This window comes from Rhinopithecus roxellana, chromosome 10 (genome assembly GCF_007565055.1).
Source record: "Rhinopithecus roxellana isolate Shanxi Qingling chromosome 10, ASM756505v1, whole genome shotgun sequence".
In the NCBI taxonomy this organism is placed as follows: Eukaryota; Metazoa; Chordata; class Mammalia; order Primates; family Cercopithecidae; genus Rhinopithecus; species Rhinopithecus roxellana.
Window position 1 is genome coordinate 86,820,167 of NC_044558.1, and position 8,201 is coordinate 86,828,367.

At 39.1% G+C, this 8,201-nt stretch overlaps 1 non-coding gene across 1 annotated transcript; it reads left to right on the forward strand.

Moving 5' to 3' along the window:
* The first annotated feature begins 222 nt into the window (after window positions 1-222).
* LOC115900194 lies at window positions 223-353 on the forward strand. Its single transcript, XR_004059864.1, has one exon. It is a non-coding gene; the product is annotated as a small nucleolar RNA SNORA38 (small nucleolar RNA).
* Window positions 354-8,201: the final 7,848 nt, after the last annotated feature.

Consider the following 8,201-nt stretch of genomic DNA (forward strand, 5'->3'; position numbering starts at 1 on the left):
ACACACACAGAGTCATCATGTTCCATAATGACATTTCAGTCAATGGAACACGTACATGATGGTGGTTTTGTAAGATTATAAAGGAGCTAAAAACTTTCTACTGCCCAGTGGTGTCTTAACCATTGTAATACTGTACTGCAATATATTACTCAAGTTTTTGTGGTGATGCTGATGTGAACAAACCTACTGCACTTCCAGTCATATGCAAGTGTAGCACACACACCCTCCTACAAAGGCATGTCTATAGTTTCTTGTCTTCAGACATGTAAGAATTGGAGGCACAGAAATGTGGACTTGGAGAAATCTGGGGCCAACTTTCTGCTCACAGGCTCAACATCAACCATGCCACATAGAAGAAAAAAATGAAAAAATATTTTACAAAAGGATAGCAGATACAATTATGTACAGTACGTAATAATAATAAATGATGTAACTGATTTATGTATTTATTATACCATACTCCTTGTCACTATTTTTTAGTGTACTACTTCTACTTATAGTTTTTAAAAGTTAACCATAAAATAGCCGCAGGAAGCTCCTTCAGGAGGTATTCCAGAAGAAAGCATTGTTATCATGGGAGATGACAGCTCCATGCATGTTATTCCCCTTGCAGACCTTCCAGTGGGACAAGGTATGGGGGTGGAAAACAGTGACGTTGAGAATCCTGACCCTGTGTAGGCCTAAGATAATGTATATATTTGTGTTTTTGTTTTTAACAAAAAAAAGTTTTAAGAAGTTTTAAAAATTCATAGAATAAGGATATAAAGAAAGAAAGTGGCTGGATGCAGTGGCTCACGCTAGCATGTTGGAAGGCTAAGGCAGGAGGATCACTTGAGGCCAGGAGTTCAAGACCAGACTGGGCAACATACGACACCCTGCCTCTAGGAAAAATAAAAATAGCCTGGCATGGTGGCGTGCAACTGTAGTCCTAGCTACTCGGGAGGCTGACGGAGGAGGATCTCTTGAGTCCAGGAGTTTGAGGCTGCATTGAGCTATGATTGTGCTACTGCATTCCAACCTGGGCATCAGAGTGAGATCCTATTTCATATATATAATATATTAATATATAATATAATAATACATTATGTAAGAATATATTACCTATATAATAAATATTTGATTATGCATTATAATATAATATATATAAGACATTATACATTACATATTAATATATAATATTTATGTGTATATATACACCTATGTGTGTGCATATAAACACGCATATATTTTGTATAGCTATACAATGTGTTTTTGTTTTAAGCTAAGTGTTATTACAAAAAAGGCAAAAAGGTTTTAAAAACTAAAAACATTTATAAAGTAAAAAAGTGGCAGCAAACTAAGGTTAATCTATTATTGAAGAAAGAAAAGTAAAAACTAAATAAATTGAGTATAACCGGTGTGTGCAGTGTTTACAAAGACTACAGTAGTGTTTAGTAATGACCTAGGTCTTCATGTTCACTTACCACTCACTCACTGACTCGCCCAGAGCAACTTTCAGTCCCGCAAGCTTCATTCAAGGCAAGTGCCCTATACAGGTGTACCCTTTGTTTTTCATATTGTATGTTTACTGTATTTTTTCTATATTTAGATGCACAAGTACTTACCATTGTGTTACAATTGCCCACAGTATTCAGCACCATAACATGGTGTACAGGTTTGTAGCCTAAGAACTATATAGGTTCAGTCATATCCACATCGTTAAATGACACATACTGCATATACATACATATTTTTTATTCCATTTATAAGTAAGTTGAAACTACCATGACAGTTCATCCCTAACTACTGCTTCCAAGTCACACTGATCACACAGCCCCACACATAATCCTGTTCCTGAAGCCCATGAAAGGTCTTCCTTTACCGCCCAGCCAGAAGTGACAACACCTGTGCTCCTAGACGTGCTCCAGATGCCTGTTGCTCATCCATGCCCCCTAACGAGAAACTCCTCAACCCTGTTGATGGGAGCCCATCCCCTGACAGAAGGACCAGGGAGATCTCTGTCCTACAGGGATCCCAGCCATGAGCTGGCAAGGGCCTGTGATTTGGGTGGGATAAGTCAATCAGACTGTTCCTCTTAGCAACTTCAACTGAGAGGAGGCATCGTTTCTGGGGAGTTACAGGCACTAGAACTTAAAAGCTCAGGTGGACTCAGGAGCCACTATAAAGGTTGAAGTCATGAGCAACCAAAAGGAAGATGAAACAGCTGCACAAATGTAATTTTAAAATGTTTATAATAATAACAACTAATATTATTGAGCGTATAGTATGTGCTAAGCACTAGAACAATTATCAACTCATTTTATATTGCCAATGGCAGTATATACATTATCATCTCGCCTGTTGAGATTAAGGCACAGAGAAGCAAAGTAACTTACCTGGGGGCACACAGCAAGCAACTGGAAGAGCCTATTTTTCTTACCACCATCCTGTTGGTTCCTGATATGCACCTTGCCCTTCCTGAGGCCTACTGTTCTGCTTTCTCTAGACTCCCAAGAGATCTTTCTGCATCTTACAGCAAAGCCTCAATTGTACTGGAGGTAAGCAGAGAGGGTTTCTATTGGCTCCAATCAAAAGAAGCCTGACTGAAGCACCTAGACTTAGCTGGGACTGGGTTTCCTCAAGATTAACACTCACTCTCACCATTCTGACCGATTGCCTGCAAGTTTGCAAAGGGAGACTCACAATTTCTGGGGAGCTGAGAATGAGGCACGAAGATTAGTTATACATAACCCATTATCAATAATTTTATATGCACACACTGTGTTGGATGGCTTCCTTATTCAGATGTCACTTTTGCTTCCTTTTAAAAATGCAAAAGAAAAATTATCAGGGCTCTTACACTTGCACTGGTGACCTTACATAACATAACCCAATTTCCCAGAAAAGAAAAGGACTTGAATTTTCCCACCACTAAGCTTTTCGGGGAACTAAAGCCTGTTTGATTAGGGAGAGACTTTTTTTTCTTTTTCTTTTTTTACCGTACTCAGATAACCAATTTTTAGAAAATTAGCATTCTTCAAAGTACAGATAACGCAAATGACAGCAAACATAATTGAATCTCTCTCTCTGATGATTTAGGAGGTACTGGTGAATGTCATTCCCCTTTATTCAAGACTGTAAAAAAAATCTGTGTAATAAAATTAAAATTTTACATTTGCTTGTTAGAGCCTTCTGGGTGTTACATGGTTGTGGGACTAAGTCCAAACATAAATGTCACATCTAGTTTCTTGGGCTGTTGATCAAAATCATCTGAGTCACATTGAATGGTGCAAGAAGACACTCGGCCCACTGTCTGGGGTCAGTCTACTGATCCTATAGTAGAATGCCACTTCCAAGCTGGTTGTATGCCTAGACTGGCTCCTTTAAACAGTGGGATATTAGCATTGAATTCCAAGGGAGTTGAAGAGAACCACAACATTATCATATTTGGGAGATGACAATTCCCATCAAGCAGAAGAATTTGAAGATTCATAGTTTGTATGTCACATTTGTTACACAGTGTCTTGTGCCTAGTAAGTGCTCAGTAAATGGTAAATGGTAAATGGTAAATTCTCATAGTAGGAAAATGTATTAGAGCTTGAGAGAAGCCAAAAATTTATTCTTCTGGGTAGCTCTCAAATATTCCAACTCGCATTAGTTTTCCTAGCAGATGGAAAATCTATTGTACTTCACATTGTTCCTTTTCAGAGAACAATTCGAGTCTCTCTTAGTGGATGGAGAAAGATGCAGAGAGAAGCAAGAAGAATGCAGGAGACTAGAAGCTGTAGGTTCAAGGAAGCTTTGGTACCACAAAAATTCACAGGACCAGAGGGCAAAAGCCTTGGGTTTGTGTCATTACTCTTTTCTTTTCTTTTTTTTTTTTTTTTTTGAGACGGAGTCTCGCTCTGTCGCCCGGGCTGGAGTGCAGTGGCCGGATCTCAGCTCACTGCAAGCTCCGCCTCCCGGGTTTATGCCATTCTCCTGCCTCAGCCTCCTGAGTAGCTGGGACTACAGGCACCCACCACCTCGCCCGGCTAGATTTTTGTATTTTTTTAGTAGAGACGAGGTTTCACCGTGTTAGCCAGGATGGTCTCGATCTCCTGACCTCGTGATCCACCTGTCTCGGCTTTCAGTCAGCTCTTGGAAGCGACCCCTTCCACTATTGGACATGGCTTGGTGTTATGAACTGTTTTAATGAAAACCACATCTGTTCCTTTTTCAACTTTCTCCACTAGCTTTTTTTTTTATTCATCCAGTGTTTATAAGACATCTACTGTGAGCCTGAAACTGCTCTTGTTGCTGAAGAAATACCACCAGGAAATGAATCAGACCTAGATCTGCCTTCACAAAACCTTTCAAAGAAGTGCAGAGTTACGACAGGAATGCATGATGACCTCAATCGGTCTTGGGGGTAGAAGAGAGGAAGTTCAGGGAAGGCTTCCTGGAGGAAGTGACACTTAATCTGAGACCTGGAAGATAAGAAGTTAGCATTCAAGTTTTTCTTGAGGAGCAACACAGAAAAATGTTCCACCTTTCAAATGTAAAGTTAGCTCTCTAGCCTCCGTTCCTAGCACTGTCCTATGCTGTCACTCTACTCTGACCACAGTGGTCCACACTGAGGACTCATCTCTCATAATAACCTTCTCTTTCCTCAGAGCATGTAATTCTAGGCCCTTTATCATCCTAGCTGACCCCACTATCGACAGGCTTCATTTTGCCAAAACTTATAAAAAGGTAATGCATCTTCATTAATTTTTATCCTTGGACTCCCTACCAAGTGAACCAAGGATGAAAAATTATACATTGATGGCAACAAAAAAAATCAGAGTTTTCTTATATACACAAGGATCCACATCAGCAGTGCTTTTCTTTCTATTTGGAAGTGTTTCTAGAAATTGAATTATATGCCAAGCAATGAGCCAGATACTGAGAATAAGATGATTTCATGCAAGTCAGCTTCCCCAGGAAGCAGAAGTCAGGAGAGACTTAGGAATTCAAAGGGGTGACTGGGGAGTTACACATGCAAAAAGGAAAGAGAGGAAGCTGAACTGAGCAGGAAGAGACATCAGACACAACTGTGGACCTGACAAAGTCTCTACTAGCCAAATGGGGCTCTGGAATAAGCACTGCCCGTTAGAAGAGGGACCCATTGAGCAGAAATGAGCAGGTCTTGTACCATCCACCACCTTTCTGAGTTATAGATTAGGGGCTGTCTTGAGAATAGTATGCCCTCAGCTCTCATCGTCTTGCTCAATCATTGGCCAGGGGTTCTCTTGAGAATACTGTAAACTTAGTTTAAAAATTGAGGCAAATACTGATTAAGCAAATAGCTGTAGGTTGTCAGTTACCCTCGCCTCACTCATTGAAACTGGGCAATGAGTCCTTTCTTGAAGGAAGATCTAAGCAATACGTCTCCACATCTGCCACAAGGGTACACAAAAATGAAAAGATTGCTGCCCTGTGGAAGCCTATAGCCTGGGGAGACAGACTCTGAGCTGCTAATTACACAACAAATATTTTAGTAATGATTATACTTTTTTTTAAAGAAAGCATTCTTGTACATTGAAAACTACAAAGCACTGTTATACAAAATTAAAGAAGATCTAAAGAAATGGAAACATACCCCATGTTCATGGATTGGAACACTTCATATTGTTAAGGTGGCAGTACTCACCAACCTAATCTACAGATTCAATGAAATTGCTACCAAAATTCCAGCTGCCTTTATTGCAGAAATGGCCAAGTTGACCATAAAATTCATATGAAATTGCAAGATACCCCAAATACCCAAAACAAACTTACAAAAGTAAAACAAAGTTGGAGGATGTTCACTTCCTAATTTCAAAATTGATGGCAAAGTTACAATGAGCAGAACAATGTGGTGCTGGATATGATAGACACATAGATCAAAGGAACAGAATTGAAAGTCCAGAAATAAGCCCTTGTGTCTATAATCAACTATTTTCAACAAGGGTACTAATAACATTCTATGGAGGAAAGAATAATCTTTTCAACATATGGTCCTAAGACAAACATACAGACAAACGCAAAAGAATGAAGTTAGAACCCTACCTAAGACATATACAAAAATCAACTCAAAAATGATCAGAGACCTAATTGAAAAGAGGAAATCAACTTGTCCCTGTTTGCAGATGACACGATTATATATTTAGAAAACCCCATTGTCTCAGCCCAAAATTTCCTTAAGCTGATAAGCAACTTCAGCAAAGTCTCAGGATACAAAATTAATGTGCAAAAATCACAAGCATTCCTATACACCAATAACAGACAAACAGAGAGCCAAATAATGAGTGAACTCCCATTCACAATTGCTTCAAAGAGAATAAAATACCTAGGAGTCCAACTTACAAGGGATGTGAAGGACCTCTTCAAGGAGAATTACAAACCACTGCTCAACAAAATAAAAGAGGACACAAACAATGGAAGAACATTCCATGCTCATGGATAGGAAGAATCAATATCATGAAAATGGCCATACTGCCCAAGGTGATTTATAGATTCAATGCCATCCCCATCAAGCTACCAATGACTTTCTTCACAGATTGGAAAAAACTACTTTAAAGTTCACATGGAACCAAAAAAGTGCCCGCATTGTCAAGACAATCCTAAGCAAAAAGAACAAAGCTGGAGGTATCACACTACCTGACTTCAAACTATACTACAAGGCTACAGTAACAAAAACAGCATGGTGCTGGTACCAAAACAGGTATATAGACCAATGGAACAGAACAGAGGCTTCAGAAATAACACCACACATCTACAACCATCTGATCTTTGACAAACCTGACAAAAACAAGAAATAGGGAAAGGATTCCCTATTTAATAAATGGTGCTGGGAAAACTGGCTATCCGTATGTAGAAAGCTGAAACAGGATCCCTTCCTTACACTTTATACAGAAATTAATTCTAGATGGATTAAAGACTTAAATGTTAGACGTGACTAAAACACCAAAAGCAATGGCAACAAAAGCCAAAATAGACAAATGGGATCTAATTAAACTAAAGAGTTTCTGCACAGCAAAAGAAACTACCATCAGAGTGAACAGGCAACCTACAGAATGGGAGAAAATTTTTGCAATCTACCCATCTGACAAAGGGCTAATATCCAGAATCTACAAAGAACTCAAACACAATTACAAGAAAAAAAACAAACGACCCCATCAAAAAGTGGACAAAGGATATGAACAGACACTTCTCAAAAGAAGACATCTAGGCAGCCAACAGATACATGAAAAAATGCTCATCATCACTGGTCATCAGAGAAATGCAAATCAAAACCACAATGAGATACCTATCTCATACCAGTTAGAATGAAAATCATTAAAAAGTCAGGAAACAGCAAGTGCTGGAGAGGATGGGGAGAAATAGCAACACTTTTACACTGTTGGTGGGACTGTAAACTAGTTCAACCATTGTGGAAAGCAGTGTGGCGATTCTTCAAGGATCTAGAACTAGAAATACCATTTGACCCAGCCATCCCATTACTGGGGATATACCCAAAGGATTATAAATCATGCTGCTATAAAGACACATGCACACGTATGTTTATTGCAGCACTATTCACAATAGCAAAGACTTGGAACCAACCCAAATGTCCATCAGTGATAGACTGGATTAAGAAAATGTGGCACATTTACACCATAGAATACTATGCAGCCATAAAAAGGATGAGTTCATGTCCTTTGCAGGGACATGGATGAAGCTGGAAACCATCATTCTCAGCAAACTATCTTAAGGACAGAAAACCAAACACTGCATGTTCTCACTCATAGGTGGGAATTGAACAATGAGAACACTTGGACACAGGGCAGAGAACATCACACACCAGGGCCGGTCGGGAGGTTAGGGGCTGGAGGAGGGATAGCATTAGGAGAAATACCTAATGTACATGACGAGCTGATGGGTGCTGCAAACCAACACGGCACATGTATACCTATGTATCAAACCTGCACATTGTGAACATGTACCCTAGATCTTAAAGTATATATATATATTTTAAAAAATGATCAGTGACCTAAATGTAAAAGTTAACTCATAAAACTCTTAGAAGGAACGGTACATGTAAATTTTCATGACCGGTTTAGGCAACACTTTCATAAGCATGGAAACAATAACACAAGCAACAAAAGAAAAAATTAAGTAAATTGAACTTCATCAAAATTAAAACCTTTCATGCATCAAAGGATGCTATCAAAAAAGTG